Here is a 20,852-nt window from a genome sequence, read left to right as displayed (position 1 = left end):
TTTCAGTTTGGAGTAGTCAGCCACTATATCAAATCACGAGTGTCGTAAAGAAGTCTCTCCCTTCCAATACACGAACGAGAGGGTATCAGTTGCAGTGAGAAGGAGGTATATGCAAAGCGTTCTTCATTTCTCTGGTTTCCACCCAACAGGCAGCTCTGCTGTGAAATTCCTGGCCCCGGGATGCAGCGCTCGAGTCCCGCTCAAGGGAAACAGGAGTCCTAATGAAACCGGCTGCAGAATTAGGAAGCACAATTTCACAATACCATACCACATACCAAAACCATAGGAAGGCTAAACATTTACATACTGCTCATTTGAAATGAATGGGTATTTGCCATTGTGTCAAATGAATATAGCAATAAGAGCAATTGAAAACTCAGAAGCAGAAGTTGCTCATAGAAGAAAGAGAATGTGACCTAAAGAAGCAGTTGGGACTTCTAATACAATATTATGAGAAGTGCAAATGTATTTCCTACTCCAGTGAAATAGTTAACAGCAGGTAAACTGTAGGAAAATAGACGAAGTTGGTAAAAGACAGTTCTATAGTGGTAAGTTACTTATTCAGATATTCTAGTAAGAATGTAAAAAACACACGTGTTGCAGGAAATAATTCACTATTACCAAAACAAGCAAAGATACTCAATATGCCCTTTGTACCTCTTACTTATTCATTAATTAGGATTTTTCAAAAAAATTGGAGGAAGAATGGAAAGACAAAAGAAAAAAATTAGATTCTACACTGACGAAAAACAGCCTGGACTGCCTAGGAGTTTACTTAGCATAGTATTGTTTTCACAGATCATTTCAAGTTTTACAAATGGTCTTTTTCATTGCAATTTTTCAGGCCTATTCTGTTAAACATAAAAACTGAAAGGTTTCCATACACTCACAGCCTTCAGAAAGTTTTTTTTTCTTATCAAATTTGGTTTCCTTTGTTTCTTTTCCACCTTGTAACTTAAAGCAATAGATGGAATTCCTACTCCTAAAAAAAGCTTTTCTCCTATCGCTTCCAATGTCATGCACTTTTTCACATATTCAAGCTATTCACGTTTTAGTTGGTATTGTGTTTTTTTAAATTTTGACATTCATTTCAGTCTCATCATCATTTTAGTTTTCTTCTCATGTCTTAGATGCAGATCAAAATGAGCTTACAAGCCAATCTGACCTTTCAGGTAACCTTGAATGCTCATCATACGTACAAGTGGTGTAGTACTTCTGTCTGAGTCAGAAGACACCAAAAACATGATGGCAGAGTAGACTGAATTTTGGTATCCATTTTAGCAGGGCTTCAGTCAAACATAAAATTGATTTGAGGACAGCCTAAAACTCTGGGGTAATAGGCATACGGGAACTTCACCAGTACAGAGACTTAATAGTTGTCAGTACAAGACGGCTCCCAAGGCAGGAAACATTTTGCTTCTGAAGTTCCCAATCTGTGGTGCTTGGGCACAGAAGGGAATTCCTATCGTGCTTCCTTGTAAATGCGTGACAGTGGGAACTGGAAGCAGTGTGCACAGGCAAAGCAATGAGGGCAGCTGTGTGGACACAGTCCCACCGCTAGTAGGAACAGATCAAACTAAATTTACTGTGGCTACACCACTTTCTGGAGGGGCAAGCTAGAAGATACTTCTGGGGTAGGAAACTCTCTATATCTTGCATGTAGGAAGACTCTCCAAGCTTCTAAGTATCCCACGTGCCCTTGCTTGAGGCATCAGGTACCAAAAACCAGGCAGACCAGATGCAAAGAGCCATCCTTGAGGCATTTCCTGATGAGAAAACTGTTGGAGTTAGCAGGCACTCGGAAGGAGGCTGAGTTCAGGTTGCCAGTGAGGACACTGTGGACACCAAGAACCTACTTGTAGGAACGCCACAGGCTCTAGCGTATCCTGGGAGCAGCCCTTCAGGGTTTAACGTAGAGCTTAGCGGCTTGCTTTAGCTGGCGTTCCCTGACTGTCCTGCAGCACTTCCATAGTAACATAAACTTACAGTGCCCTCGCAGTTTAGTTTTTACTAATTTCAAGCCCTTGAAATCCACTAGATGTGAACACTGACAAACCCACCCATTCATCTTAGGAAGAAGAACCAAAAGCAGATACGGAAATGACTCTGCATAACGGGTAAAAGTTTCCTGATATCCCTTTCTGGTAATAAACTATGTAAGACAGAAAGTCTTTCTTATTCTTATGATCTAAGCATAATTTTCCTCAGTCACATTTTTAAAGGAGTTGAAAGGGCTGCCAATAGAGCTTAACAACGCTATCAACTCTTTGCTTTCTAAAACAAAATTAGGATGAAAAACTAGTTCCCTTGTATCACAGGGATCTTCCTACAGCTCTTTGTTTGCATTACCTTCTGCAACACAACAGATTGTTGCCATGGTATTACATTAAATAAGCAAAAAGTACTCCTTAGTCCCTCCGTTCCAAGCCCTTTGCTTCCTCTGCCTGGGCTTGGTCCTCAACTGCAACTGCCAATTTCTGCAGTGTAGAAGAGCAGCCAGCTGCTGCAAATACACTCATCTTGTTTATTCAGCTTCTGCTCTCCTACTTCCTGAGCAAAAGTCAGTGCCCAAGAGCTTTAATTGCTAATCTCTGTTCACCTGCAGGATAGCAAGAGAAAAAGCATAAACACTACTTGTTCTACCAACCACCATATACTGGAAACTACATATCGCAACTACGTCATTAATAGCGTTTGCTAAGGTTGGAGAGAACACCTAAAACAGCCTATAATTTCTCTGACAGCTCCAACTGAAGGGCAAATTTCTTCTGTCTGTCCTACCCTGTGGAGCTTTAATTGTATATTCTATACCCAGAGGGCCAAATTATACTCTCAGTTACAACCATGATATAATTAAAGTTAATACAGTTACTCAGGTCTAATTGAGGCCATGGTTTATTGCAGCAAATGTTACATTGCAATGAACCACAGAGAGGGATTCCAACCTGAATTAAAAGTCTTTAAATAAAGCCCTACTGTAGTCAATAATGCTTGTCATGTTTCTCTCCAAAAATCAATGGCTAAACAGTAGGCATATAAACACAGAGAAGCAGATTGCTCCTGCCTCAAACTCTACAGTACACTTGGGCAAGGGAAAGATATGAGGAAAACAGAGTGGAATACATCTGCCAGCAAAACACACAAGAGCAGCAAACACGTTTGCTAAAAAACAGAAGCAAGATGAAAAGGGATTCAGTCAGGACAAGAAGACTCAAAAATGGGAAAAAAAGGCAGAGGGGATGGATACTAAGAAAGGGACTGAGGCAGACAGGGTATAAAAAGCAGGTTAGAAGAAAAGATATGGAAAGAAATTGAAGTGAAGAAACTGCAAGGAATCAGTGACCTTACTTGATCTCCCACTTCACAAATTCACCACTTTTATCACCTTCAATCCCTGCCCTGTCTTTATTTATTCATTTAAAGCAGGTATAATGAAAGGAATCTTATTTATAATACATATCTGATGAAGAAACTGTGACACGTACATTGTACGCACTGCGGAGAACTACAGTAACAGAAATTCATGTCTGTCTGTGTGGGTACGCCTAGCAGCTTGTCCTCATCTCAACTTCTGTACTGCAAACAAAGGCATCATTCCAGCACCTGTGGACATGACTGAGTTTTAACTCAACTAGCACAGGTACCAATAACAGTAAAGCCATGACTAATTTGCTGATTTGAAAGCATTCTGTGGTAAAGTGCATTTAAAAAGTTAGCTGCTGGCTTCTCTGCTATTGCCAGTGTCCATAATAAAACCAGTTCTTTATGTCTCCATTTTCTGCGATTATGCTTTTCAAAGTCAGTTAGATATGACCTAGGATGTGCAAAGTGAAAAGCTTTGGATGTTAAATTGTCATATTAATTCGCTCTACTTGAAAGTGATTGGAAATCTGTATCACATTGTTCTTAAAGAAAATGGATTACCACTATCACGGATCTCTGCCATTGCTCTCCTTCATCTTACTGGAGGCCCTTTAACCTAAAATGTCGTTAAAATACAAAGCCTGTACTTCCAACATCTGTAGATAATACTGAGATTTAGCAACCTGAGTCTTTTATTTTTTAATTATTATTATTTAGCTTTGAATCAAACTTTATTCCTTAAAAGTAGCTGCTTGTGTTCTGGCAATTACGAAAGATTTGGAACAGATAACAGAGTATTTTTAGTCTTCTGATTGTATAGCTAGCACTCAGGAGAGTCTCTCCCTCTCATTTTACCTCCAGTTTGGTTTTTGTTTCCCTGTGCTTTTTAACACCTTCAGAGATAGAACGTTTCATTTCTGGACCAGGTCTAAGTTAGCTAGAAGCACCTTATTTTGGTGTCTAGCTGTGTGAGTTCTTCATTCTCTTTGTCTTTAGGTGTAGTCTTTAAGAGTTCCCGGTTTGAACAAAACGTTTCAGAAACTGCTGCTGTCAAAGAACGCTTTCTCTTTTCTAGCTGTGTTATTCCAACAGGGAGTCTCCTGAGCTGAAACCTAGTCTCCAGCCATTAAATATGTCTTCTTCCTTCAGTTCAGCATTTTATTTTGCAAGCGTTGCTCAACCATCCTGGAGTTTTTACAACCCAGATCCGAGTGCAAGGATTATCTTTTCCCTTTTTCCGCGAGGAAAACACAGTATCTGTTTGTAAAAGCTAAGCGGAGCAAGTCTGTCCCAACTCTGTGTTCAGCAAGCAGAGTACACTCCATATATCTCTTCTAAGACTTATTAGTTTATATAAGCCTTATTCATGACGAGGCAATACATTATCTTCCATGACTGAAACTGGTAACTGTGCCATTACAGTAGCTTGTCCCATACTTAGCCTGTATTTAAATGTCTTCCAAATTTCAGGCTTCAGCTCACTTGTGTTCTTCTGCTCCACTGCCTGAAGGCAGGAAAAAGGCAAGACAAGACGCAGATGACATGAGCTGTTTCAAGCTCCATTTGGCCTTCCTTGCAGGAAACTTGGTTGCCTGTATCACTTTTCCTGAAAGGAGTAGCCAGGCAAAACATTGAAGGACTCTTTCACTAGGGATCTGTCTGTCAAGTATGTTGTTGGGAGCACACTTCACATCTGCTCACCCACATTTGTTTTTCTGTTGATATTTTGTGCTGCTGAACATCCCTGAAGCTTTTGAAGATTTCTTATTTCAAGTATAGCCAACAGTTGGAGACTGCCTGTCTGGTTCTACCATTGAGCAATTTTTCAGTCCTGAAAGATATTTTGGACCAGTGTCTCTCTTGCTTTCTATATATGTATGTATACATGGAAAAATATATACATATATATACAAACTTCATTTGTTCATCTCTAAGAAAGGAATACTGCCTTTTTTGTTTTCCTCACAGGCTGAAGTACATCACCTTGATGGTCACTCTGTTTAACTGCAGACAGATACTAGGTTTTCCTTCAATACTGGTTCCAGAGCTTGGTTACCACTTTTACTGCCTCCCTGAAGAAACGTGAGCCATATGTGGCAGAGCATTTGGGGGGCTTCATCAGCTGCGTAGCAGCAGCCTGGGCCCTTCTCTGACTCTTTGCACACCAAAGCACGGCCCTGCACGAACAGTTAAGCGCCAGCCCACGCTAACAGCTGAATCACACGGCCAGTCATGAGACTATACTGGCAAAAAAGGACGAGGAATTCAAAAGACTGGCCGTGGAAGGGAGCGAGCCAGCAGCGGCGGCTGATGCCAAAATCAGTGGGTCGCTCGGGGATCCAGCAACATGGCTGGCACAAGCCAGACCTGCTCCACCAGAAATTAACGGGTCTTTGGGGAGCCCTTGTGAGCTACCGTCAGTGAAGTGCTCCAGCACCTCCCACGGCCTCGGGGGACGGCATGCATCTTCTGTGGCTTTTCATCATCTGAAGGTTTTGGTAAGTGACTCAGAGGAAAGGAAAGTTAGGCCAACCCTGCGCTAACATCCAAATACCACACATCTTGCAGCATATGCATCTTTCATGCTAGAAGGAGTGACTGAAATCAAACACTTCTGTGTTTAGGTTTATTTTAAGCAAGGGCATTGGTATTCTCTTGGGAAGATTTATCCCTGTTCCACTTTCTAATATCAAGCACATAATGATTGTGACAGTCCTCTTTCTGGATACCATGAGTAGCTGTTTCTATGAGACCATGCGGGTAATGGAAAAGCATCTTACAAATTGACGGTTTCTTTCAGCAACTTTTTTGAATGGCCGTCTTTATTATAACTCAATTGCTTCGGGGAATTTTAGTAAAGATTGGCATGAGGTGCAAAATGTAAAGGCATGAAAATATTGCTGTTGGTCAATAAAGGCTCTGTAATGATCAGTTAAGTTACTATAGTTTAAAATTCTGTAATTAGTACTGCGGGGTCTTGGCCACAACTATACAAGAGGCTACAAAAAATAAAGGTATAGAAGTGCACAAACTGCAGGCACCTAATTTTATATTTGGATGCTTCATTATACAGCATTTTTTGGGAAGAACATATGATATCGTAGGTCATTACAAATAATACTGTTCCCCGGTGAACGATTTGGTTGATATTTCATGGAGAGTTAATAACAAATAATTATAAATATCAATGCATTGTATGTGGCTTATGATATCTTAAATGGATTTTTGAACGAAAATGCTGCCACTCCTACAGCCAGGTAGAGATTATTTGCTTTATTTTTCTTTTTTAAGTAACTCAATGTCTATGCATCTAGGATTGCATCAGACTGTCACTGATACGTCTAGCCATTTTCCAAGGAAATTATGTATGAACTTGCAATCTTTTCCAACCTCTGAACATTTCTGAGCTTTTTATACTCACATACACAAAAGCATTTAGTCTGAGGATGCGGAAGGTTTGAAAGGATTATCATGGGAAAGCTAGGTTGAATAATCGGTTTTGCATTGAGATTTTAGTGTGGCAAATGTGCTGGTCATTCTTATTTTAACTGGCAGCAAGTTCCATAGTCTTAGTCCAGCTCCTGTGAATATTTTGTTTCCTGTGGTTACGAGTCTTTCCCTATGTTGTTGACAGCTTCATTTTTCCAAAGGAGGAAAGCTGTAGGGTGAGGTCATCTCGGTTCATCTGTTATCCCACAAAAAAGGAGGAGTAAGAAGGTCTAGTGTACTACAGAAAGTATTAACTGTATGTTAGAGCATACTTAGAGACATAATGTATAACATGTTATAATATATAAAAACCATATTTACGCATGATTTCTCTCCTGAGGAATAATACATTGATTTATAATCATACAATTAATACAAGTGTCAAATTCGGTGATTAACATGTCAAGGTAAATTCATTCTTTTCAATTTTATACAACTTAGGCAGCAAAATCAAATCTTTACTTTTTTAATTAAGAGACATAAAATGCATATATTAAGACGCATTTCTCATCTTAATTCCAAGGCACTGTACCACATGCCTTAAATCAACAGTTCTTGGGGACAATGTTTATCTTTTCATTTTGTTTGCACAAGACCTGCCAGAGTATCATCCAAGTTTCCTGCTAAGGCTCCCAGCCGCTACTGTGATTATAGAAATTATCATTATCGTTGCTGCTGTTGTTATTATTTTCATTGGCAGTGTAGGACAGTTTCCCACAAGAGGAGGCTCCTTCCTTGCTTTCCCTCAGCCCATGAGCCTTTTGACCTTGACTGAAATACACTTTTGGAGCAAGATAAAGGTGCAAGGCACAGGAAAACATTCATAATTGGTTAGTCTGGGACAAATTCCTAAACCCACGATACCAGCAAGAATTTTACCTGCAATGGACCAAGACTTCACCCTGCGAATTTATCCAGCTATCAACAAGGCCTGTCGTAATATGGTGAAGAGCGCCACATCTAATGCCAGCCTCAAACTTAACATCTACACTTTAACAGTTCATTTCCAAGCACCATGATCTGGGGAGCCACATGTTAAGAGTTAAGGGCTGAGCCTATTCTCAAGAATAGATTCGCTGACTTTTCTTCTCCGTTATAGATAAATACGCGCTGGAGACAGAGGCTGTAGCGGGAGAGGGACGTATGCTTCCCATGGTGCCGAGATCTGTTTCTCCAGGTGCCCAGCCAGCTCTCTGAGCTCAGGCCAAACAACCTAAACGGAGGTGGCCGAGATGAAACCGCGTTACTCAGCGTGTACCAGGCTGCTCAGTGTCTTTTCGGCTATCATTTCAATCAAAATAAACACTTACAAAATGAGTAACTGCCTTGATTGTTTAAACTGTTAACCTTTTTTTTTTTTTTTGTTTTAAACATTGCTGTTTATAATTAGATTTCACGGAAAGCCAAACTGGTGGGTTTTTCTGAACTTGACATTTTTATCATGTGAAATATGTTGGATCAGGTAATCATAACGACTCACATTTTATGGCACCTTAAGGTCAGGTAACATGACTGAATTGCTGTTACTAATTAAACGTGCGATAAATAACAGTATGTGCTGCAGCTAGAAAAGATCATGTAGGTAGCTTCATGTTCTGTTTTATAAATCATATTAAAATAGTGTATGGGTTGTTTTATATTAAACATGGTTGTTCTATGTGCCAAAGATTTATTAGTCCAGTCTGTCTTATGGTGAGTGGCTGCAGTCCAGATTCATGTGGTAGAATAATAAAAAATTTTAAATGGCTATAGAAGTTGATGGACCAAAATGGAGTTAGTTCCCCGATTGGCTGCCGGTGATGTCATAGTCATGGCTGCAATTCCATATACGTTTATGAGAGGTTTATTCCCCTTAATTTCCACCTATATTGTAATAACAATCAGACACTCCAAGCAGTCTGTTTCTAAGGAATCGCTGAACTTGCCTGGTGCCTGGAGTCTGCTTCACACTGAACCAAGTGCCTGCAACCGCACCTCCAAATTTTCCCGTCTCTCGGGGCTGATCATCGCTTAGGAGCTTTGCTGGAGAGGAAAGGGTGTATTTAGGGTTAAGGTTTACGCAGACTACGGAAGAACTCTCTCTTCCCAGTACTTAGCATATGATTCTGCAAACACTCAAACACATACATAATTTCCCTTTTGCAAGTAGCCCCACTGCCTTCAATGTCACTATTATGTGAACAAAGTTATTTCCCCACTTCAAAGTTTTCAGAAGACTTACTACATATGTTTTCAGAGGCCAAGAATGCTGAAGGCTCTTAAAACAAAAACAAAATGCAAGAGACATATGCATGATTTGCACTATGTGCAGAATTTTCCCTTAATTGCTTTAATCAAATTCCCGCTAGGCATTAAAATTAAATTGTCTACGTTAGCTGAATTCCACTGGTCATTACTGGCTGGCAGTGGTTGATGTACGAAATTTTCTTTTCCTTGTTTTTCTTAGGCATGGCTGTACTGAATACAGGCATATTCAAATACTGGGCTGTTTGGTAGCCTCACAGAGAAATTCCTTTAAGTAAATGGCAGGAGTTTTTTAAATACATGACTTTGATGCTTTAAAGTTGTTACAAATGTAAATTTTGGTCTACTTCTTCAGAAAATTCCTTTCAACTGTTTGCATTAATTTTAAACTTACCTCATATTTGCATGTACTATATAGGCTCCATACAGTATCAGTACACCCACTTGATAAATCTCCTTATACATTCATAATTAGAGTCCAGTGTACACCGAACAAAATACTATACTGAAGGATATACCAAGTTTCTAGTGCAGCTAAAAATCTTAGCTACCAAAAAGTAATTTTTGATTATTGTCAAAATAAATGAATAAATAAATGACAAAATCACAAGGACAAATATTGTTCATGTGTTTCTTTTTCAACTCCTTTGCTTTTTAGCAACATTACTGCCATCCATTTAGCATTAGTTGCTATAAACAATACTTTAGACATTTCATTTAATAATCCACTTCTTAAAAACTTCTGAAAGGATTTTGTGGTGGTTGTTGTCCTAGTAGAAACTGTTTCCAACCACAATGACTGCAAAGCAATTTCATTCCTGTGTCCAAATATTAAAGAGCTCTTGTGTCAATACTATGTTTCAGCGTTCCCTAAGGAGCAGACGCTCTGTCTAGATGGAATTATAAATAACACTTTGATACAGGAAGTAATAGGAATAGTCCAGTAGCAGTTTACTTTTAATGCCATAGTCTTGTTTATTAGTTTTGGCTGTTTGATAAGCAGAGAGGTTTTAATTTAACGTAATAGCTCTTTGCATAGATAGAGAGCCATTACTGGTGTAGCCAAGAAACATTCCTTCCCACGGGAAACCCTGTCAAAAAAGGGAACAATATCAATTTAATTATTTTGCTTTCTGAATACACTGCAGCTAAAGGCCTTGGGTATTGACTGCATGTTTTTCTTCAATAAATGTAGCATGTACCAAGTTTAATGAACCTTTACATTTTTTTCAAAAAAACTGAGAACTGAAGGATTCTTTATTAAACAGACATGTAAAGAACTGTATTAGCTTTCTTCTATGCAGTTATGATTTTTCTACCAGCTCTGTAATTTCATTGTAAATTTAGGGCAGTACTGTAGTGAAACTCCAGGGATTTCACATACAGAGGTGTTTAATGCTCAAAATGCCTTTAGTCATACATTACTAATCACAAAGGATTTGGTTTTTAAAACTGTTCTTTTTAAGCAATAAAATATTGTCAGGAGTTACCAAAGCGGGGGGGGGGGGGGAAGTTGGCTAGAAAAACTACACTCCCCAATATATTTGAGATGCCTAATTATCATGTACGAGCTCCTATTAGAACGTTAGTAATAGTAGTAGAAAATTACTCTGGGATTATTGCTTCCTGCGTAAGGGAGCGTTATTCAAAACATAATGGAGACAAATCCATCGCTCACCGAGCGCTGAAATGTTTGCAACTGCAGAATGCTTGGAGCTGGACATTGACCTTAAAGCCATTTACAAGCATCCGTGAGGCCATATGGTGGCTGTAAAGAATGTGCTTTCTGACAGTACTGCACAAGTACTCTACAGATCTGGTATGTCAAGTATCTTGAAGATTAATCTCTATTTACGTTCATGGGGATTTCACATTGCATTGATAAGAGGACAAATGACAGCCTGTGATGATATGGTAATCTCTGTGATATAAGCACTTAAAACAGTTTTGAAACATTTGTGTTTTAAGTGGTAGCTGTATCTATAGTTATGGTTGCCAAAGAATTCTCTTCATCTGCCCCTCTTTTCAGTTGCTCATGAGTTTTTCAAAAAGGATATTTTACCCTGATATGTTCCATGCCAGTTATTTTCCTTAGGCTCAAATGTTCTGGACAGATCAGTGAAAATACTGAGAAATTAACAGTTTTGTCCAGAGTTAGTCCACCTCCCTGCCCCAACTGCTTTTCAAAGAGATAGAGCACTTCTGTGCTCTGAAGAAAACATTACCTTTGGAGGCCAAGATGAGTAACACGCTCTTAAGGGTCTGCCTGAAAATCTATTAGATTTTAGAAAAACCCAATCAATTAGATTTTAGAAAAACCCAAATTAGAATACAGCAGTTTAGGCTTAAAGCACATATTCAGTAGAGCTGCTTCTTAGACACTAGCTGCTAGAATGTTTTACTAGACAGCTCGCTAGGGGCAAGCTGCAGCTCCCTGTGGCCCCGAGCCCATCGACCACCAGAGGCAGTCACTGGGCTGCGCTGGGCATCCCGGGCGAGCTGCAGAAACACCTTCCTGCAGCATGTGCAGCCAAAGGTGCCACTACTCCCTCCCGTCTCAGATCGGTCTCTCCATCTGGGAGCAGATGACCCTGAGCTGTATGCCAATCCTTTCTACTAACTCTACTTACATTACTATGGAAGAAAGCTCTCATAAAAAAACCCGGCTAGGATGTGGGGTGCGTGTGTGTGTGTACACAGATTAAACTTTTTCACAGAAGGCAGACACTCCCAATGGATATTTCATTTGGTTAAAAAGTTTATTTTCTGTCACACATTCATTACAGAGGAAACAATTTCAACCATTCTTGTACGTTAGAGGTATACAAATAGCAGTCACCCAATTTTATTAAGGAAGCAGCTGACAGGCTGCAAGGGAAACTAGCAGGACTGTAAGCAGACCCCATGTTTCTGACATGGGCAGTGACTGCCATGCTTCTTTTTATCTATATACATCTATATTTTACATCTATATACATCATTATACTCTTCTCCAGTCCCAGAAAGGAAACTAGAAATTCCAGCTCCCAACAATTATTTGCTGTAGAAAAGGGTCCACATTTTTAGACCTTAATTCCTCCTCTACACTGGCTCATAACAAATCATCAGATTTTATACGGAGATCAGAAACCAAAAAGCCATGAAAGAGAAGGGAATTTCCTGACTAATTTTCAGGGGGTTTTTTCTTCCTTAGTAAGCAAGCAGTGTTAACCACTAATTTTTCGCTTATCCCTAAAAGCTAAGAAATTCATTTCTAAAATTCTTCATCGAAAGAATGCTACACTTTCAAAATCAAAACCTCAAAGTTCAAACAAAAATGCTAGAATTAACATTACCACTGCATCCAATGGGAAAGATTCTATAAAGACTAGGATTCATTTCAGCAAATTTTAGGTGTTGAAAAAGCAGGCATAACATCATCTAAGCTTGTCATTTGGTTCAATGGACAGAGAACACGGAAGATACATGCAGGCGTAGATGATTTGTCCCTCCAGTGGAGTTCATTTCTCTTAATGACTAACTTAAGCTGTATTACTAATTTTAAAACTAAAAGCTGAACTAAGTGAAATGATCCCCACTACAACCCTTTTGCAATAATCCCCAATTAATATGTGAAGGAAGGCAAGGGAAGGAAAGGGAGCTGAAATGGAGAAAGGCGTACTGCAGGTTGTTTTGAAAAGGTTAGTTCTGTAGAATGAGAGAGAATTCTGCCTCTTCCACATAATCCTTTTCACCCTTTGTTTGCTTCGATAGACTTAGCGCTGGAGAGCACACCGACAGTGTCTGTGTTATTTCCCGAAGAAGAGCCTCTGAAGGCACTCACTCCATGGTGGAGCTCGGCTTTGCAAGCCCTTAATTCATCTCTAGGGCAGCGCAGACATGCCCACTTTAGAGAGGCCGTAAGTAACCTCAGAGCCACCATCGTGACTGGCCGCTGTAGGTGTCAGATGAGCAGCAAGAACTAAGGAATGCCACCTTTTGCAAAGAGGCACAATGAGCTCCATACTCTAGACCTTGTAAAGAAAGTCATCGCCATATGTCACCAGGGATCAGCTCCAAATAAGTAAATGGAAAAACATCTCAACAGTTATTTGTTGCTTAATATTGTCAGGAATACTTACCATGTCACATCAGCCTAGGTATAAACCATAAATCATCACGTCTCACAAAACTGACTTGGGTTACACAAAATCTATTCTAAAACCTTCTGCTGTATTCAGACGCTTCTGGTATGATATTGGAAATAACTCCATTCTTCTTTTTATTCAGGAAGAAACAGAAATAAACATAAACAGAAAGGGTAAAGAGCAGACTGACAAATATGATCACCTATGCGCATCAATCAATCTGGCAACTATGTTGTGCTATTTGTGAAAATCTGCACCGGGCCCTAGAGACAACTTCTTTACAAATGTTATTACAAGGGACAAGGAAACACCAGCTTCAATGTTTTAAATAAAACCAGGTCATTGTAGAGTCTATCATGAAAATAAAAATCCCAGATGGTCTTAAAATGTCATCATACTCCTCAGTTTAAAAGCTACAACGGCGATAATGTTAGTCTGGTAATCCTTGTCCTGCTATACCCAATCAGCCTTCATTTCAGACTACTTATGGGCTTTGCTTACCCTGAAGTGCTTGGAAAATTAACAGGTAAACCTACTGACCCGTTTTTCACACATATGACCAATAGGGGGACCTCCAATAATGTAGTTGGTTCCCTCCCTAATTTGTTAAAAACCTTTGAAGTCCAGATAAGGAGGAGCACCCGTTGTCCCCGTGTTACTGCAAAAGGTTACCAGGACAAGAACCGGCTCCCAGAGTACCTTCTTTTTTTCATAAAAGAGGCCCTTCCATTGCAGCTGGTTTCTCATCTTACTGATTACCTGCTATACGAGAAATTTCAGTCTGGCTTCAGGCCTGGACCCGGCCCAGAGGCTTCTGTCAACAGGGTTTGTTATAATTTACTTATTGTAATTCAGAATCCCATTAAACTAGGCCTTTATCTGGCTTGCTCTATTGGAAGCATTCAGTACCGTTGGTCAGTGAATGTTGGACCACCTTCAACACCTTATGAAACTTTCAGCTTGGAAGTTAACATGATGCAGACCCCGCTTCCCAAAGATGTAAGTATATGCTTAAGTCCTAATGTAATGGATGGGACTTAATACCTGCTAAAAGTTAAGCATGTGCTTATGTATTTTTATATACAGGATAGAATTCCTCCCGTGCCTACAGAAATAGAAGTGCTCACATGTTTTGGGGACTTGGAGCTTTATTTCTGAAAGAAAAGTCTTTGCTTTGTGACTGTCACTCAATGTTTTAAATTTTCTCCATGCCTTTTCTGAGGAAAAAAATGTATTTTTTCATCAAAGAATTTTCACTAAAATGTGTCAGGCTAAGTCTTGAAAACCTTAATAGAAGTTTTTAAATAGAACTGGAAAAAGTGCAACTTAAATTGAATTTTTTTCCTAGGCTTCATTTCAGGGATCAAAATCAGATCTTCTTCCATTTTCAGGCATTTCCTTAGGATCCTCTTAGTCTGCTTTACCCTGACACAAGCTCCCTAAATTCATCCAGAATCCATTTGCACTGCTCACTGATCCATAATTTGGATAATTTTCCAATAACTTATTTGGATAAATTTCCAGGTCAATGAAGTTCAAGGTGAGATCCAGCTCTTGACCAGTGGAAGAGAGCTCCTCTATTGCCTGTTCCATCTCAGCACACATGGTTTATATACAAACAAAGAAAAAGACCTGTAAACTGTCTTCAGAGAAGAAATGGTTTGGAAATTATGAGTAGCAATCTGAGATATAAACGCTAGCAAGAAACTGTTAAAAACTAGAAGCTAAACTGATCAGTGTTAGTTCTAGTGACAGAGTATGAATCTTCACATAACATTCAAATTTACCATGTAAAAGGGAAAGTCAAAGGATGTAACCAATGCTAGTTAAAACCTGTCTTCCAGATGTCTTCCTTTTCATAGAAGAAAGACTACACACATCTTTTGCCTGTTCAGACTTCACCTATAGAAGGAGAGAGCTGTCCTTCCTTTAGATAACACACACTAGCAGGAAAAAAAACCCACACACACACAAACCAAAAGCAGTGGAGAGAAACAAAACTGGAATATTATACTGCAGTAAAAAAAACTCTGAGATTAGAGGTAGTGCTTTGTAAAAAATAAGGGCCAAAAGCAGTTTCCTGAGTCTCCTAAAGGAAATATCACTAAGTTGGCTAGTCTACTTTTCATTATCGCTTCATGGTTTAGGGGTTGTTGTTTTCTCCCCACAGCCCCTCCTTTTCTTTAAAGTCTTCGGGGCCAAAATCTGTTAATGCATTTATTGTATGCTTTAGGGACATATTCAAATGGTAACAGCTTGTACAAGTGCTTTAAATTATCCCGAAGAATGCAAGCACAATTTAAGATGCTTCTGGCCTAAATCATTAATGAGGTTCCACACCATTAATGGTGGAATTCTCCTGCACAATTTACTCTAAAAAAGCATGGAATACGCATAAAAATGGATGTCTCATAGTTTTGATTTTCAGAGGAATAAGGCTGCAGCAAGCTCACCAACTGGGCAGCTTTCACAAAGATCGCATGTATCTGACAGAGGAGTTAGATCAGCTAAAACCAAAGAAGTGATCTGCATATATCCCTTACAGTATAACACAAGCATGCACATGTTTACAGACACACACATGCAGAACTTAGTAGCTCTGTAGGAGCTAAACTGTAGTCAAACATAACAACAACTTTAGCTTTTGGATTTCTCTCCCAAACCATTACCTCTAGAGTTTGTTAGCCTACGGATTATTAATTATGCAGCAACACAGTTAAATCTACTCAAAAAACTTCTCAAACATCATATACCACACCCGCAAAAATACACCCATAAAAACATTCAACATTTTCAAAGAGAGGACGGGCAAACTTTAGAAGGTAAACTTGTATCAACTCTGACAGGCTATAAAAATCTGGTCCTGCTGAGTACACTGCCAGCACTTAATAAATAAATCAAACAATACTAATAAAGAATGGATAGCACCAAATAAAGTGCAACTTTTGTGACATATAATATAGCAGTATTACAGCAGCCAAACATGACATACACAGAATGGACAGAACTGATTAAATAGTGTTCGCTGCATATAAAATTATTAATATAAACTAAGCAGTAACTTATACCAGTGAAATGCACAGAAACAAAGGTATCCTGTGCAATTACTCATGACTTACATGACGGCATCCCTTCTGCATACTTTGCACCACGGTTAGGAATTACGCTGCAGGAACAGGCATGTGGAAGGTAAGATGCCAGCGCTGCCATGCCAGACTACAGACTACAGTCTGCAAGCATTAAAACATTTCAGGACAGGCAGTGAATACTCCTGAAGTTTGTTAAAGGTATTCTTCCACAACTGCCATGCGCGGTACTCGGGGCTGTCATAACGCTAGTTCACACGCTTTACTGAGAAGAGGAGCACAGTTTGTCACTCACCATCGTTTTCAGCTACGCTGAGCCTGAAGAGCGGATCGGTGGTAGGGCTTGGGCAAATTGCTCGGGTGGAGGCAGGTTTCCAAAATTGTCACAGACAGAAGTGACAGAAAAAGGAGATCTAGAAAAAAATGAATGAATTACATTTTTTTAATGTAAAATTTTTGTAATGCAAAATTACAGATCCAGACAGCATTACTTCAAAAGTTCTTCAGATATTCAAAACGGGAAATTGCTGAACTGTGGGATGTAACCTGATGCTTAAATTAGTCTTGTGAGTGAACACCATAGCAAATGATCCACGTATAAACAAATAACAGAAAATATGCCTTTGTGACTGTTTTTTCCTCTGGCAGTTACAGAAGATGAAGCCTCATGTACCAGCCTGTCCTTTCATTTGAGTACCCACCAAAGACAAGTAACCAAACAACAATCACGTAGCAACTTTTAGATTTTCACACTAATGGGTCAAAGTTTTATGGCTTATGGTTAAAACTCTCATTGTAAGCACAAATACTAGTTTGCCTCTGGTAAAATTCTGCTGTAAACCATGCCACTCTCGACTTTACCTTTCATTAAGTAAATTGCCTATTACTTCCTTGCTCTCCTTTTTATGTAACAGTCCAGACCTTACTGAAGTACATTCCACTCTTAAAGCTCTAAAGAGATTTGCCTGCATAAAGATTGAGTAGGGGTCTAGGGGATTTGAACTAATAGCTGTAACATGATAACGTTAGAAAGTTGTCAGGCTGTCAAAATGTAAAGTATTCCAAAAACTGAAGTGTGAGGGTTTAGACATTTGTTTCCACTGATATTAGGAAGAGTTACATGGCCTAAATTCTCTTATATTCCTCATAAGCGTTCACCTCACTGTTCACCAGAAACTGGAGATGACTCAGGGATAGGTTTTGAACCCCTACCCAAACCAGTAATTTCACTGACTGCAACAAAGGTATTCATGCAAGAAATTGCTCATCAGTGGGAATAACAGATTCACTGTCTGGTTCAATGTGTTGCTGAAAACACTTTGGCTAGGGCAGTACAAAGGCATTACTGTTCTCCTTTTACAGCGCAGGGGAAGACTGAATCAGAGAACAAGACGACTTTTCCCAGGACAAGAGAGAACACAAAGCAGAAGTGCTATCGTATGTTAACAGTCTGAGACTATCCTGTCCACTAATTCATTTGCCATCTTTGACTGTAAACATGAAATAGAAAATAAAAATAGGCAAACGAGACAACAAACTAAAGTTCTTGGGCTAAACTTCCCAAATTTGGCCCCAAGTGGGTTATTAACTCAGGAAAAACAATGCAGAGCGTGGAAAAAATCTATATTCTCGTGACAAAAATTTCTCAAGAACATAAATTGGCACAGCATTAATACACTTGCGTGGTATGACTGCAATAAGGTTGGAAACAATACGCGCGGAGTCCATCATCATACCAATGTGAGGAATGCAATCAGACTGGGATCTTGCGACCCTTTTGGATGCCATTGCAGAGCCCAGCAGAACAGAGATGCTTCAGTTTTTAAGACATTTAACATCTCATAGCATACACTATGCCATGGCATATTTTTGCTAAAGGCAGTAAGAGTTTGTCACTTACTTCAGTAGTTAGTTTGGGCCCTAACTGAAAGCGCAGTTGAATTCAACGGTAGATGTGGTCCAACCCTGAAGAAGTTAATGAAAAAATGTTTTAATTATTTCAGTGGAACTTGGACCAGGGCTTTCAATCATAGCATTGGGAGAGTAGCCAGAAAACATGGGCACAAGCTACAACATATGTATTATCTTAGCTTTAATTGCATTCATTCTTCCCTATATTCATTGTTGCAAACACTCACATATGCAAAGTGCAAGTATCATTCAAGCAACTGAAACTTAAACTAGATCCAAAATCTTATTTCCCCCTCAACATAACAATATTAAGACAATGAAAAAGATAATGAAAACCAAAAAAACTATAGAAACAAAGTGACGTTATAGGTAGGGATAGTTTTTATTTTTACATTTCCTTGAGACTTTTCACCGTAAGACCTTGCTTTCAATTACTTGCAACATTGCAAAGCTACAACTGTTTGACTAAAAATTTCCCATGCTGCCTGCCCGCCTCAAACTCTGGGTTGCTTTCAGCAAGTACTTTTGTCATGGTGAATAATTAACCCAGCTTTCCTTCTTAAAAATGATGATGACTGTTATTTTTACCATTATTACAATTTTCACTTTTACACTTCTCTTTATCTAGACATCTCAGAGTGTTTTAGAACAAATGCTAGCCTCCATTTGCAGATAAAAAACCTAAGGCGAATAGATAGTTCTCTGAAGTAGCTCAGTACCAGAACCAACATTAGACTTGGTAACTGAGTAACAGGATTATGGGAGCCAGCATTTATTTCCTCATACAAAAGAATATACATGTCCTGCTGGAACATAGCTTTTCTACCTACCATCCTGCAACTTTTCGCACATTTGAGGAACTACTGATAATAGCTTATGCATATTTACATCTTTTTTCCTCTTTCAGAATTCAGCTAACAACAGCTAAAACTGCCGCATTGTTTCCTTGGCACCCCTACATCCCCCTTCTCATCATGCTTTGGGGTGTAAGTCACCTCAGTCAAGGACCATGTTTTAATGCTGTGGGTTTCACAATGAGTTAAAGCTATTAGTAGTTGCTGTAAGTAGAGAGGTAGTTCAAAGAGCAAGTGCTGCTACAATCATTCGCACGCACTTCTTGCATCTCCTCAGATCTAAGCAAAACGATATCTACACTAGGACAAAAATCCTAGGATTTATTTTTGACTAGAGTCCAGATCTTCAGCTGCTGCTAATTGCTTCGATTCAGCAGAGTCCTGCAATTGAAGGTCTGGCCCCAACTCTATGAAATCGCAGGAAGAAATGTTAAAGACAAGCTTGGCTCTATCACAATGTTGCCATTAAACTACCTGTAAAAGATTTTGGTAGCAAATACCAAAGGCCAAATCTTTTTGGTTCCAATTCAGCCCAGGGAAAAATAAACTTGTTTTCAATTAAATAAAATGAATGTGTGGCAGTCAAAGATTTTCAAATTCAATTCCAACAGAAACATCACTAAATACTGTAATATCTGCATCTTGGAAAAAGTATAGAAGCTTTGAAAATTTCTGGCCAGGCTAGACTTAGTATGCAATCAAAAGCCTATAGTTCTCATTGCAATAGATCCCAACAGCAGTGAGTTCCATTGCAATTGGCTCAATTTAAATATTAATATACTGAAAACTGCAGGGTTTGGGACATTCAGTCCTAAATTTTTTGCAGCCCTGTGATGAAAAACACTTGCGAGTACATTTTTTTCAGGTAAGCTTATAAAGGTTGCTCACTTTATGAGTGATTCAACATAAGATTTAATTTAAGCTGATTTGCACTGGACAGATAAAATCTGACCATTAAAAAAAAAAAATCTACTATATCTGTGTCATTAGGACGGTATAGGAGCCATTTGAAAGAAACAAACACTCAAATTGTGGTATGGAATGAGTGTGGCGTGTAAATTGTTCCATAATGACTCACGGATTAGCTGGGTCTGCTTCAAACAGAGCATTCCTGAGCAGTAAGGTAAAGCTGTCTTTAACTAAGACTTATCTGGAAAAGAAAAGAAAAAGAAGCATTCAGCTGCTTATGTGGCTCGCGCTGGGATATTTTTAAGTTCCTCTTCATCATCTTGTAATGTTAGATAATTGTTTCAGCATAGTTCTGTAAGCCACTTGAATAGAGAATGTGGTCAAAATACGTCTCCTTAAAGAGTATTAGCTTACTGTCAGCAAAATATTGGTAACAAAACCACCATTTCTCTTTATCTTTCCAAGGATATTTTGAGAAGTTAAGTGATCGCTACATGCTAGACAATCATAGGAATAGAGGGAAGAAGCATTTTACATGCTGATTCCTAAAGATCACTTTAGGAAAGATGTATAACGAAAAATTAAAAGGAAAAAGCACCTCAAGATGAATAAAATCTCAGGTATCGTCTCAGAATTACAAGAAATGCCTTTGACTTCCAATCAGAGTAGGATCAGACCTAAAGGAGAAAAGAACACAAATTTCTTTTTCCATATGATGCTCAGGTAGCATCCTTTCAAAATAGACTTTTGCCCAAGAGCATGCATGCCAGTGCTCTTGTATTTTCCCCCACCTTTTTTCCTGTCTTCTTCTGAGCTTCACAGGTTTGAGGCAATAATTGAACTTGGCTCTTCAAGGGAAAAAAGTTCAG

General features: G+C 39.1%; 1 long non-coding RNA gene across 1 annotated transcript; it reads right to left on the bottom strand.

The window, feature by feature from the left end:
* Positions 1-8,783: 8,783 nt before the first annotated feature.
* Positions 8,784-20,217, bottom strand: LOC104149482 (uncharacterized). Its single transcript, XR_695341.2, has 4 exons — positions 20,153-20,217; positions 18,210-18,274; positions 16,343-16,722; positions 8,784-8,874 (listed from the first exon to the last, which is right to left on the bottom strand). It is a non-coding gene; the product is annotated as an uncharacterized lncRNA (long non-coding RNA).
* Positions 20,218-20,852: the final 635 nt, after the last annotated feature.

Source organism: Struthio camelus, chromosome 4, assembly GCF_040807025.1.
Source record: "Struthio camelus isolate bStrCam1 chromosome 4, bStrCam1.hap1, whole genome shotgun sequence".
NCBI classification, from domain to species: domain Eukaryota; kingdom Metazoa; phylum Chordata; class Aves; order Struthioniformes; family Struthionidae; genus Struthio; species Struthio camelus.
Note: the sequence above shows the minus strand (reverse complement) of the source record. Positions and strands in the feature narration are given on the sequence as shown.